Genomic DNA, 14500 nt, shown 5'->3' with positions numbered 1-14500 from the left:
GAGTGCTCAGAATAATCAAGTTTGGACATGTCCACTTCCATCACCTGATGAATAGGCCATGATATGGCTAAAAGCACCAGAAAAAGCAAATAAATGGACCTTGAAAAGTGATTGTTTTGTCCACTGCTTTTCCCTCTCAGTGTTCAAACACCTTGAAAATAAGAACAGCAACATCAAGAATGCTGTCAGTCTATTTCAACTCAGCATTCAAGACAATCTCAGCAATGAAAGTCACTGGCAATATTTATACTCAAATGTACTAGATTTGAAACTTCCTCACAAGCAGAAACCACAGTGTTCCAGTTGGCAATTACAATTACCATTAAAGCTGCAAGGAGCAATGAACAGGCCCTTGGAGTCCACAAATGTTACTTGCAAAGGTTGGTGCAAATCAGCCAAATGGCCTAGGAGGAGTTGGAAAAGGTATGTTTTTCCTTTTTGGTGATTTTGCAAATGGCAACTTACCGCTAAAGTTGGCGTGGCCTACATCATACAATTCAGCTGAATTTTGGGAACGCGTAGCTTTAACGTTTAAAAATGTCAGCCATATTATGTAGGAGTTATTTGGCACCACCTGCTGGTCATTTTTGGTGTGTGAGTTACAGGAGCCAGTCTATACCCGGCCTATAAATTTCATTGACATAACAGTTATTGTGTGGGCACAGTGCCAAATATTAAATTAGACTGCCATCAAAGTGCCACCTCGTGGTGGATTGGTAACAGTTTTGTCAGCTCAGGATGGCATTGGCAAAAATTTTACCAAGTTTTGTCTTAATCTGACCAACCAATGTTGAGATATAAAATACTTCAATCTAAAGAGCACCACCTAGTGGTCATCAGCCAAAATTGTAAGGCTAAGGCTAAACTTGATTGCTGGCTTTAATCTATGTGAAGTCTTGTCTGAAGAGAATTAAGATTCCCAACAGTTGGGTGAGGATGAAGGACTGTATAATATTTAGATGGATTTTTTGGCTTGAATAAATGAAAAGATTTGAAGAGAGAGAGTGCACTCTTACCAATGGATATATGGCTGTGTGTGTGTACATGTGTGGTTATGTGTGCACATTTACGAGTGCATATTTGACTACATTTGTGTGTGTGTGTGTGTGTGTGTGTGTGTGTGTGTGCGTGTGTGTGTGTGTGTGTGTGTGTGTGCCACTGTGTTAAACTGACTCACTGATAAATCTGTCTCTCTGCGTTGGCCCAGTTGTTCTCCTTTGCCATGGTGGTGGTAACCAAGTTAGTCATGGTAATGCCTCAAGCATTTACAACCAATGATGAAGAAGGAGGTTTGTCTCCAAATTCTTCAGGGAAATTTAAAATCATCAGCAGAAGTTTTGCTATCAGGTGCACTTGAGTGTTCCAACAGGACATTGATCCAAACACACATCAAAAGTAATAAAGGAATGGCTCAATCAAGCAAGAATTGAGCTTTTGGAATGAGCTTCCCAAAGACTTGAACCCCATCAAGAATATGTGGACTATGCTGAAGAAACAAGTCTGTGCCTGGAAGCAAAAAAATGTCCCAAATGTCTCCCAAGGGGAGTTCAGCCAGATGGTGACCAGAAGCTTGTCGAAGTAGTAGGTTATACAGATTATTCTGGATTCTAATGCTCCTTCCTACTATTTTGAGATATTCGTTGATGTACCTCTCTGTATGGCCCCCTTAATATCAGAGAAATTGAGTTTGTTTAGCTGCTTATCAGGTGTAAAGGGTGTGGTAAGTGTAAGTAAGAGATGTCAGTACATACCCTCTATTCCTCATGACTGCCAGAGGCGATGATTTGGACATGGATACTTCTTTATGCACACACACAGGTCCAGTATCTAGAATACAGAAAGTAAATGTCAGACTAAAGCCAATGAAAAATCTTTTTTTTTTTTCATTTTACCTTCAAAGAACTAAAGAACTTTGGTGAAGAATACAAAGAACATAAAGTTAAATTAAAAATGTCCTGCCTCTACCCATTTTGAATTACAAACCATCACACCATGGAAATGTCTGTTCGCTGACTGATTCTCTGCTCCTGGCCTGAGGAAAGGTTAATCTAGTTTCTACTTTGTATGCCTGACATTCAGTTGGGAGACTGAAGTTAAAATGTACCCCAGATGAATATAGAGCACAACTCACTGGTGTAAATTTCTCCCCTCTCCGGTTAATCAAAACCAGCCCATTGAGTGAGAGGATGCTCTAGGAAAAGCCAGAAACTGGAAATGTAAACAGTGACCACTGCTGTGCAAAAATTGCACATGATAAACTTTGTTCTCAATTCTCAGAACAGAACAAGGTTTCCTCCTGGATTTAGATGATTGTAGATGCCCTTGTGTTATGAGAGGTGAGTGTGGCTTATTTTTTTCAGCAAATAAACTGTAAATGAAACTACACCTTATCCTTTTGCACCTTATGTTCCACTAACCTTTACTCCTTGATCCCTAAGCATATCTATCTAGGAGGAGCAACTTACTAGCAGTGTAAAGATCAGGAGTTTGGTTCACACTGGGGTCAGTGATGATAAATTGTACATTGTGTTGGTACTGCAAACACTGTGCACTTTGGAGCAAAGCAAAATACACCAAAAGACACATGCTTTAGAGGCAGAAACAGCATCCTGGGTAATGAATGGGTCAGATGATATTTTTGGCTGATTATATAGAAATATTGTAGAAATACTAAATCAGCATGGAGGTCAGGCAGTAAGTAACACGAAACTGCAGCAGAGAAACACAGACATGTTTGAGGTTATGTAGAAACCCGTCACCCGTGTCCACCAGAAATTCCACCACCTCTCTTAAGGCCTCCCTCCAGAGTCACTCTTCCAAAACACAAGAACAAACACTGCATTACTACACCAACACAGACTGCCCCATAGCTCTCTCTGGCCAGCTGGGAGATGTGTTAGTGGCTAGTTCCCATGTTCAACAGGCTCATTGCTAACCTTACCCAACAAGCGTTAGCTCATGTATTGCATGTAAGAAAAGAATGCTCTAACATTACAATGAACGTAAACAACAAACATGGCTATTGTTAATACTCACTGCTGTTAAGCTAACATGTCAGTATTGGGAAACTTTGGCTGCACTTTCTTTTCCAATCCTGTCTGACTAACAGCTTTGGCAATATATCCATCCAGCCACCAGGAAGACCCCATTCATGCACGATGAGTGCACAGGGAGAGTGTGTGCAAGCAGGCACCTACGTAGGTGCACAGAAAAGAACCTGTCCAATCTATTCATACAGGCCGAATAAAATTATTGGACAAGCTTATTAAAGTTCTGTGACTAAATGACTAAAAGGCCAGTGTCATAGAAGCTGGGAAATCTAGATGGAGTGTAAATAAAAAGCATGTCTGATAAGTACTGTAGTTTCTGGGCTGTCTTCCTCAAAGGTGTCAGCGTGTAGTATGTTGATAAAAGAATTCTGCGGAGGCAAGGCTGGGTGGAATGATAGAGCAGTCTTTATTGAAACAAACTTTGGTTAGCCTAGCATCCGAGCAGAGTGTGGCCGCACATCTGATGTTCTCCAATCTAGGTCAAAGTAATGCCAAACGTTTTGCCCTCTGCCCTATCAGAACTCCTACGCCTTCGATCTTAGGAATTCTACCAAATGCCACCCCTCAAGTCTCTACTCATGGGATCCTTCTTAAAGTCCCTTGGGCAGTACCTGCCTACTCCTAAATGGTCACTGTGGTGGGTTGAAGATCCATCTATCCAATCAACTAGAAAAGGACGTGGTCCATCTCCCATAAATGACTAAATCTGTTACTGTCACTCCTTCGGTTTTGTAAATTACCAAAATGAGCCCTCTATCCTTTTCTGGAGATGTATGTGTTTAGATATCATCCTCCATCTGACACAGGAGTCAGGCGCCATTTTAGTCCCTATAGTGGCCTTGTCCCCTGCTAACCTTTGACCCACACACAGCTGAATGCTGGCTCCAAGGTCCCTTGGAGCTGTGAGCCCCATATTGTCTGCATTCCCTACCTCACACAAGGAGGAACAGGTTATATTTAAACTGAGTTGAATTAAAGGCCAGAATGTGTTGCCGTCCAGAAACCTCAGCACTCAGAAACTAGACCACAGTGATTCAAACACCAATAAAAGGACACCAAAATCTACTGTAAAATGGACTGGTGACCAAGTGACTTTATGATAGGTGGACTGTGGGCTCTCATTCTGGTCTTGGTCAGTATATGTGCAGCTACATTTTGAATGATCTGTAACTGTAATGCAATATAATGCTTTCTTAGATGGCCCAGAGAGAAGGACATTGCAGTAATCATCGCTTCTCATGAAAAAAGAAAGTGTTAGTCTCTCAGTATGTCTGGGTGATCAATACACTGAATCAGTTTATCAGTAGGACTGAGGCATAGACATCTATAGACATCAGCCAGACAGATACGTGTCAAGCTACTGCAGAAATGAGCAAGAGTCAAACACATTTATTTAATCAATTAGGATGTTTTGATCAATTAAAAAGCTGCTGTTCAGTCTACAAGTTCTAATACTGAGAGTTAATTTTCATCCATGTCATGATTTGGATTTGCTCTATTTGGTATTTTAATGCTTGGTGTGGGTTCTTCCTGTTTCAGAGGTGCATTTCAGAGGCTAGGTATGGTTTCTCTGAAGGGCTGGAGCTCCTGTTTCACACACCTGCAACACATCTTATCAGCTTCTTAAGCTTAAATACGCTACTCTACTCTCATTGCTAGGTTGTTTTCAATTCCACAAAGTAGTAGATGGCTGAATCTCTCATGTCCTTTCTTCTATCATTTGCTTACATGTCTTTTAGCCTTTCTGCTTTCTCCTCAACCTCTCTAGTCATGATTGCTGCACACTGCCAACCAGCCTCCTGCACCTTGTCTCACTCCCCCAGTGTCTCTTTTCCTACCACAGCTGACATGAGTGAGCCCCCCTGCCACACCAGCTGACCACCAGCCTACATCTAAACGTGTGTTCCCACCAAGCCACTACCATCTCAGCTGTTAGCATCTCCTCTCCACCTGTTATCCACAGCCTGAGCCGGCAACTGCCACCTCCACACTGCACTTCTATTGTTGAGTTCTTATTGAATTCTATTCTATTATCTAATCATGTTGCAGAATTTGGGGAAAACATTTGGAGCAATCACATCAACTGCTGGAACTCTGTCATCTATTTATTTGTCGTTCTGCAAATTGTTTAAATAAAGTCTTGAAAATCATAAATGTCTGTTGCCTACACTTCCAGCACAAACACCCACCCATTGCAGTTCTTACACTTCACATGAGGCACTAACATTAACAACTGAATCAGGAAAGACTCTTGATTATTACATTTTTGGAACACATAAAATATAATAACATAATATGAATAACACTACAACAGTAGTGTACCTTTTATTGGTTAGACAATATACAATACAATTAGCATAAACAGCTATACACAGGAAGGACATTCAGAGGTTATAAACACAGGTCAGTGTTGGCCAAGAGGTCAGGCTGCTGATGTCGCTGCTGTCTCCATCCTCTACTGTTTTGACAGTGATTGTCCTGGAGAAAGAATTGCACAATTACATATCTGACTGTAAATACAGCTTTTCAGGGACCTTGAAATTACTTTCAATTTATTATAACACCACAACTTGACTTGCATTTCATGCAGTGACAAATATTCCTGAAAACAACTAGAAATAGCCTCTGTTACATCAGAATTGTGCCATTTACCCTCATTTCATATTTACCAGTTCTACTTTTTGAATGAAGTCTGGAGTTAGGTGGGTGATGGGATCTTATGTGATGGGTGGCAATGATTATCATTTATAGAGATTGTTAGGTACATTCACAGCTTGTCTGGCTAATGTCCAAAGAGCCCAGGGTAGCAGTAAACATGTGAACACTGATATATGGATTAGAGCTACAGTATGTGTTTACACTGGACTGCATGTAAATGGTAACGTTACATGTAAATATGTTTCATACGGCAGTACACTGCTATTTTAGCTAGCTAGCTTGATAACATTAGCTACAAACTGCTAACGTTAGTGATGGGCGAATACATATGACAGCAACATGGGCAGCTTACTTAGCTTAGCTTACTTAGCTATGTTGACCACATAATGCAAAATGATTATACCCAACCAAAACAAACCAGCTCATTGGGGAAAGTGGGTATTTAGGATCACTACATCAAGGCAATCATAGTTTTATCACTAACTAATATATCTGCATATATTGCAGGATGCTGTGCATCCCTTCAAACAAACAGAATGAGTGTAAACATGTTACGATAATATAACATGTCCAAAAAATGGTAAAGCCAGGTAAATTGAGGCATATCCCTACCCCCCCTTCTCCTCCCCACCTCCACCCCACCCTCCCTCACCTTCTCCCTCCCTATATAACAGTCACTTCTTCACAAAAAAAAAAAAGAAAAGAAAAGAAAAGAAAACACTAAAACTGAATCCTTGGTCCAGAATCATAGTTTCTTGGTGTCCTTGCTGACAGTAAGGTCAGTTATGGACTAGTAACACATTTAAACAATGTGAACTGAAATGCTCATCCTCTCATCATCCTTCCTTCCTTCCTTCCAATATTTGAGAATATTGTTTTTATACTCAGGACACACAAATACGTGGTAACAAATATATTTTATCCACCTTGTGTTGGTAATATTTCAGTTCTGCAATACAAATAGTAAAATACTGTAAATACTGTGTAGGAATACAAAGTAGGAATACATTTCCCAAATACTTGAAACATACTTTATTTTTACAATCAACAGAACAGTCCACAGGCAATACTGTACTACTGTACTCATTGACTACTGTATTGATATGCAGTACTGCAATTTTCTAATGAGAGTAGATTTCTTACCCATTCTCATTACTCTCACTCCTCTGGCTCTGTTTCCAATGTTGGCATCCATTGCTCCAAAACAGAAGAGCTCACCTGTTGGCCTTTTATGCTAAAGCTCTGATTGCTAATTGTAAAACTGTGTGACAGGTGTTTGCCCATGTGATGAGTCAGTGTGCATGGTAGGGCAGTTGACTTTAGAATTTTAAATAACAGTGTGTTCCTTGTGAAAACAAGAGATTTTCTCCATGAAAATTGTGCCAAATGCAGAGAATTGTGTGTAGTGTTTTGAAAAAAGTGTGTTTTAGAACTGCAATTTGAGTGTAAAGCAGGAATTGTGTTTGTAGTTTAGCAGAATTGGTTCAGGGGGTTGGTGCATGAGTTACATGTTCTGGTGATTGTGTCTCAAGTACCAGTTTTTGTGTGTAAACAATCGAGAAAAACTGTATACTTTCTTGATGTTACATTTTTTTTGTACAAATTTGATGAAAATGCTTTTGAATAGAATTACCTACCCCAGCTGCAACACGCAGCACAAGAGAGGCGCAGTTAATTGTTTGTTTGTTTGTTGCTGGCCACACGTTTCTGATGACTCTGTGTGATACATGATAGGGCCCATTGTCTTTGCATCAGTCAGTTGCTATTAGTTCTCCTACTATGTAGATCTGGGACTTTTATACCACATTTGTATTAAGAAGTAGTGGTCACATATTATGATGTTGATATGTCATGATAATGTTAAAAACAACCAAACTATCAGCAACTGTTGTGGATTTTTTGAACTGTGAAATATTTACATCATATTGACCTCAGAACTCCTGTGTGGTTCAGGTTCCAGGAACAGGAACAGTGGAACAGTGGGTTTGTATATTAGAAGTCAAGTATTGTCAGAATCCAGGCCATGTTGGAAGGCAATCATTCTGTCTTTGCAAGGGGAAAATAAATGAATGGCTAATACAATAGATAAGCTGCAGGGCACTTTTTTATGACATTCTCTGTAAAGTAAGCTTCCAGATATTTAGCGCAGCAATGCCAAATTATGAGAGTATCATATCAAAATGATATTTGTTTAAGTCAAAGAACAGAGCAATTCAAAAGAGTTATACTGTGGTTCAGTTCACTTGGTTCAGGTAGAGCTGGAGATCGCAGCCAGGATGTGTTGTGATTACAGTGCTCAAGGCTAACCCAGGAGGTCAGGGACTACAAGGTCAAATCCCACAGGCTGTAGTGCCCAGGAGGACTGTGGAGCACTTCCATCAGGTAAAAGACTGACTGCAGTGGGGGAATCCAGTATATCACACATTATGGGGTCATACATAAGGCAATGGACCTGTGCTTATCCCTGGTATCACTGCCGATGTGGAGATGACTGTGCCTGCAGGACAATAGACTCAGCCAATCTTACCATGCTTACATATTACTGTGATAGAAATGTGTTTGCCAAGCCTTGCAGAACAAATATTCATTTAATTTATGCAAATATGCACAAGAGTAGATTCATTCTTATTATTAAAATGAGAGCTCTGTGTGCAACAGATTGTTATGCTGGTGAATCAGCGGCGTTTTACACCTCTTCTCTAATTATTAACAGCAACACTGAACTTGGATGAAACAGATGAGACGAGAGAGCACTATTCCCTGTGGCTGGCACACAATGTGAGTCACAAAGAGAAAACACGTTTTCACACTTTCTGATACAGTGTTGATTTGTGGGTCTCTTGCTCTTTCTCTCTGCCAGTCTCTATTCTTATTCAGCTCCTCTTGGCGCACAGGCAAGATGGAAGTTTAATAAGTTAAGTTAATTCAGTTGGTTTGATATCAATGTAGACACCAAATCAATGATGAGACTGGTGAACCCAGTGGCATAGCTAAGACACGGCTGTAATTAACAAACCCAGAAGATAGTTAAAGTCATTGTGAAGAGAAAAACACTAAATATATTACCCAAACAGTCCAATGTAAACTTCAGTTTAAAGACCCAACTTATTGAGCCTAGCTCTGATATTTCCTAAACATGATATGGTAAAGACAGTTGGACTAAACTATTGGCTTGTTTGCAGCCCAGTTTATTTTCAATAACAGATGCTCACAGCACTGTACAGTTGTGATGCCAAAAATATTACATTTTTTGTTCATTTGAAAATATTGTTTTAAGCACAAAAGTAAAAATTCAAAAATACACATACTTAAGAAGAAAAGAAAAGAACAAAAACATAAGACATAACTATGAGGACAAGTCAACTTAAATATGTATACAAGCAAGATGTTACTAGTAGCCGTAAAGCACATTTTTTAAGGTACTAATATAGTATGTGTATAAACTTAAGAACAGATCAGACATGATCAGGGTTGGGAATTCTAGGTGCAATATCGTAGGCAACTGAGCTCATTACCTCAAGGGAAAAGTTTTAAAAAAATCAGGACTGATGAAAAAATCAGCAAGAATTAGAGCCTACACAAATGGAACCTACACAAATGGCAAATGAACCTGGTAGCTCATCACCAGGCAGGTAAATTCATTACATGACTACACATGCAAAGCATGTGTGTCACATTGGCAGAAAAAAGAAATAGATGATATGATGATGACAGGCAGATGATATTAAATGACAGTCTGTCCTTCACTGTGGCCTGGGAGACATTTGCATATACAGTGCCAAACATATGTTGTCACCTCTACGAGCAATCTTCTCATTGTCTCTGCTACCTAGATATTCAAAGCTACTGTAGATATGTCTACAGAACAGATGTCTGATGAACCAAGCCAAGGCTAGGCTACCTGCATAAACCTCGTGAGGAGGCCCTCAGTCTATAAGTGTCTCTGACCTATTTTACCTCTTAGTCCTCTGGCTAGAGGGGAGAGATTCTACATCACCCCTTCCTATGTCAAATCAAATCAAATCAAATCCAACAACTTTATTTATCCCAGCAGGGCAATTCAGTTTGCAGCCTCAAGTCACAGAGAAACAACAACACAACAACACATACAGCATCCACTCTGTCAGTACTGCAGGTTGGCATGGGCGACCGGAGCTAGCAGCAAGTAACAATAAGAAATAGATAAATAATGACGCAAAGTGTGGCCACAGAGTCAGGGCCAGCAGCCTTACATATATATTTACCCTCTTAAGGAGATTTGTGATATTTTCATGTTATATCACAATATCATTCTGTGGGGACAGAGCTTTGCTTGCTGTAACAGTCATTATTACTGGCTGCAGATGTTAGCTTGGGTGAAAATGGCATGATTAGTAATTGCTGTGAGGCACGTCCAGTTCGTGTTTCTCAGAAAGTTTGTAAAATCTGACAATTAATCCGATAGGTCCCTTTTAGAAAATACTCTGTGAATCTTTTTATTACCTCAACATGATCTCTGCCTCTCTATGACATACCTCCTATTGGTAACATTAACCACAATTCAAAGCATGAGAGCAGCGTTGCAATGTAATCAGCATAGGCAGCAGACTCTCGATTACGCTCTGTCTCTGCAGTGATGCATTGTGATGCAACTGATAATCAAGAAATTTCCACACCTCCAGTGTCCATAATGTCCCCTGCTGCTCTCCTAGTTGCATTTGTTAATTAGTTTGGATTTCTCTTGTGGGGCTATTGCAGGTCAAATAATTAACAATGACAAACAAATGTCATGTCCACTAGCTCTTATCCCACCTCTACAGCTGTGGGGATCTCTTTTTATCAGGCCACGGGAGGCTAACTAAAACTCCTAATGCGTTAATTTATAACATGACCTGACATCAAGCCTAGAGAGAGAGAGAGAGAGACAGAGGGAGAGAGAGAGAGAGAGAGAGAGAGAGACAGAGGGAGAGAGAGAGAGAGAGAGAGAGATAGAGATAGAGAGTGAGAGAGAGAGAGAGAGAGAGAGAGAGAGAGAGAGAGAGAGAGAGAGAGAGAGAGAGAGAGAGTGAGAGAGAGAGAGAGAGAGAGAGAGAGAGAGAGTGAGAGAGAGAGAGAGAGAGAGAGAGAGAGAGACAGAGGGAGAGAGAGAGAGAGAGAGAGAGAGAGACAGAGGGAGAGAGAGAGAGAGAGAGAGACAGAGGGAGAGAGAGAGAGAGAGAGAGAGAGAGAGACAGAGGGAGAGAGAGAGAGAGAGAGAGAGAGAGACAGAGAGAGAGAGAGAGAGAGAGACAGAGAGAGAGACAGAGAGAGAGAGACAGAGAGACAGAGAGAGAGAGAGAGAGAGAGAGAGAGACAGAGAGAGAGAGAGAGAGAGAGAGAGAGAGAGACAGAGAGAGAGACAGAGAGAGAGAGACAGAGAGACAGAGAGAGAGAGAGAGAGACAGAGAGAGAGAGAGAGAGAGAGACAGAGAGACAGAGAGAGATGTTGTTTGGGAGAAAAACTGCAGTGTCACCACAAGTCCACTTTTAGCCCTCTTGCATCAGGTTGCTGTGTATGAGCTGATACAGCCCCAGGAAACAGATGTCCTTGTGTGCTGGATTGTAATTGTTAATAAGTGAGATTTTCTGGTTTCATCAGAGCCTGAACTTTGTGGCACTGTGTGCTGGCTTGATCTCTTTGTGACAGACAGGAAGACTAAACATATCAATGCCAGTCAGTTTTAATTGCAACTTATTTAGCCTTAATGTGAGAACGTGTATGGACAGAAAAGACTGGGTGAGAAAAGAACTATGGGATTGTATGACTGTGACATTATATGAAATATATGAAGAGAGTTTTAAAATTCTAACTAAAACTTCGATTTAGAAAAACTTGAATTTCCTCTGAGAGGCAATTACTGTATCAGCACAGAAAAAATAGAAACATCATAAACACAACCGGCAATCACAGTCATTACTGTTTTTGTTTTGAGGCCAGTGGTCATCTGGCCCTGATTTGTTTAGGGCTAGACAACCATAGGCCTATAATATCAGGGCCTATGATTGTCTTTTTTTCAAATAGAGCTATTCAAGTAAATTCCTGTATTTTTCATATTGCAACAACCGTACAGAAAACCAGAAAAAGGAAGCTTTGCTTTAAACATTGCACTCACCACAGCAGGCCATCAGAGACTCATCCATTGAGTGGAAACAATGGATTGCTTCTGTAACTTAAAAGGTAAGCATTAGTTACAATTTGTGTTTAGTGTTTACTGTTACGACAGTCTCACACTCTTGTACCAGGGCTTCCCCTAGGCCCTGGTTGTAACAATTAGGGGCTTATCCAGGATCTGAATGTCCATCAGGTGAGGTAGATGTGGTTTGATTTAGTTTGTTTGTGTAAGTGGCCTTTAGTTAAGTGTAGTGGTCATCTTTTTTGTTAAGTTACTGTTGCTGCATGTTGTCTTTCTGACTGAGCACCCTTACCAGAAAGCTGCATTTTCAAGGATTTGCCATGTTAGTTATTTTGCCTTTCTTATTTGTGGTGGTAATCCTGGGTGGGGGATTGACTGATTCACTGAGTTTTGCGTTTAAAGATGCCTCGAGCTTGGCAAGCCACTCAAGACTAGCTAGGTGAGTTAGCCCCCTTTTTGTGGGCAGGTAAAGTTGGGGTGTCTACAGTCTCCCTTTTTTTTATACTTCACACAGCAACATCATTTTGTGTGAGATGGCTGCTTTTGTGTAGGTCACGTTGTGATGTGAGGCCCTTATTAATACTTGTGTGCAGTAACTTTTTGTGACCTTTTGGTTGTGGTAACTGGACTCCACTTTCGTTGGGTCACTTGTGTGTAGTAGTGGCTACATAGTGACCCCTTTTGTGTGGTGGCTGTTGCGCTCCACGGTTCTGTTGGTCACCTGTTATTTTTGGTGTGTTACCACAGTTGGTGTATCTGCTTTTTGTGTTCTCTTCTCATGGTGGTGGCTATTTTGTTTGGGAGTGGCACCCACTAACAAGGTTGTGGGACCTGTACAGGAGTGTTGCTTTTATGTAGATTGGTTTTAAGGGGGAACAGACTTGTGATTGCTCAACACCCGATTGCATTGCATGAACTTGAACATTTCTTTATGGAGAAATGTTCAATTTTAAACTGGGGGGGGGGTTATGACCCTAGAGGTCAAATGTTTTTATTTGTCTGTTTTAATGTCCCTCTTTTACCTGTTTGAGTATGAATGTGTGAGACTGGTTGCAGGTGTGTCTGACTGTAGGTTGCCCTGTGGAGCTGATTGGCTGCTTTTCTGGAGCCATAAGTTTCAAGGCGGGCTCCTCAAAGTTACTGGAGGCTTTCCTCCATTGTCATGTGTCTGCCAGCACATGTGATTTTGTACAAACGATGTTTGTTAATAAAAACTATTTAAATAAAACTAGTGCTGCTGGTGCTTGGAGGATGGGAGGGGAGTCTTGCACTCATGTTGTGCCAGGGTTTCCCCTTGGCCCTGGTTGTAAATTTGATTTTTGTGCGTGTGAAGAAATAATAAAAAAATATAAACCCTTGTGCATTTTGCACAGTTGAAAACTGTTGTGCTGATTAGAGAATCTATAAAACATGGTGGAGCTAATGTGATGGTCTGGGGCTGCTTTGGTGCTGGTAATGTGGGAGATTTGTAAAACGTAATGTAAATCGTAAAAACGATTTTGAATAAGGAAGGCTATCACACCATTTTACAACGCCATGCCATACCCTTTGAACAGTGCCTTATTGGAGCCTATCTCCTCCTTGGGGAAGAAGCAGTCAACTGATATTCTGTCTGTAATGGAATGGCCAGACCAGTCACTAGTTCTCAACCCTACTGAACTGTTGTGGGAGCAGCTTGACAGTACATACATACATGGTATATAAGAAGTGCCCATCAAGCCAATCCAACTTGTGGGAGGTGCTTCATGAAGCGTGGGGTGAGATTTCTTCAGATTATCTCAACAAATTGATAGCTAGAATGGCAAAGGTCTGTAAGGCTGTAACTGCTGCAAATGGAAAATTCTGTGATGAAAGCAAACTTTGAAGGACAAAATTAACATTTAAAATAAAAATCATTACTTCTAACCTTGTCAATGTCTTGACTGTGTTTTATATGTGCTGGTCCACTTTTTGGTGCCAAATCAGCCCTGCCCCAATGAAGCATGGACTCCACTAGACCCCTGAAGGTGTGCTGTGGTATCTGGAACTAAGATGTTTGCAGCAGATTTTTTAAGTCCTGGCCTCCATGGATTAGACTTGTTTGTCCAGCACATCCTACAGATGCTCGATTGGAGTGAGATCGGGAGAATTTGGAGGCCAAGTCAACACCTCAAACCCAACCATTTTTGCTTTGTAGCATGGCGCATTAAACTGCTGAAAGAAGCCACAGCCATCAGGGAATACAGTTTACATGAAAGGGTGTACATGGTGTGCAACAATGCTTAGGTCTCAGGGCTGGGATATGGCCTAAAAACTGAATCTCAGATTTTTTAAAAACCAAACTCGATTTACGATTTAATCTTTTTTTTTTTTCCTTCTCAAAAACAAACCACAAATGACAAAGATATTAAAAGCATTGCTTTTATTCTAATGCTTTCATTGTAAACAAAATTACCCTGCCATTTGAAACAGTGCACCTTTAAACTCACTTGAAATATAATGTGTCCCTTTTGGATAAATGCTTTTGTAAACATAAATTTAACACGTCAGATTGCAGGTTTTTATAAAAGCAGATCAGTTTCTATATTGATATTGATGAAGTGTGAAAATAACTTTCATCCCCTCATTTTTGCAAAAGGTGCCTTTTGTTTACAAACAGTA

General features: G+C 40.5%; 1 protein-coding gene across 2 annotated transcripts in view; it reads right to left on the bottom strand.

Annotated features, from left to right (window-relative positions):
- The window catches only part of LOC119013124 (heparan sulfate glucosamine 3-O-sulfotransferase 5), a 91863-nt gene that overhangs the window by 37502 nt on the left and 39861 nt on the right, over nt 1-14500 (bottom strand). For both annotated transcript variants that reach the window (XM_037087510.1, XM_037087509.1), the window contains one exon: nt 1752-1827. The gene's annotated coding sequence lies outside the window, so the exon portion shown is untranslated. The remainder of the gene's footprint in view (nt 1-1751; nt 1828-14500) is intronic.

The sequence above is a fragment of the Acanthopagrus latus genome, chromosome 22 (genome assembly GCF_904848185.1).
Source record: "Acanthopagrus latus isolate v.2019 chromosome 22, fAcaLat1.1, whole genome shotgun sequence".
Classification (NCBI taxonomy): Eukaryota; Metazoa; Chordata; class Actinopteri; order Spariformes; family Sparidae; genus Acanthopagrus; species Acanthopagrus latus.
This window is presented reverse-complemented; position numbering and strand designations above follow the sequence as displayed.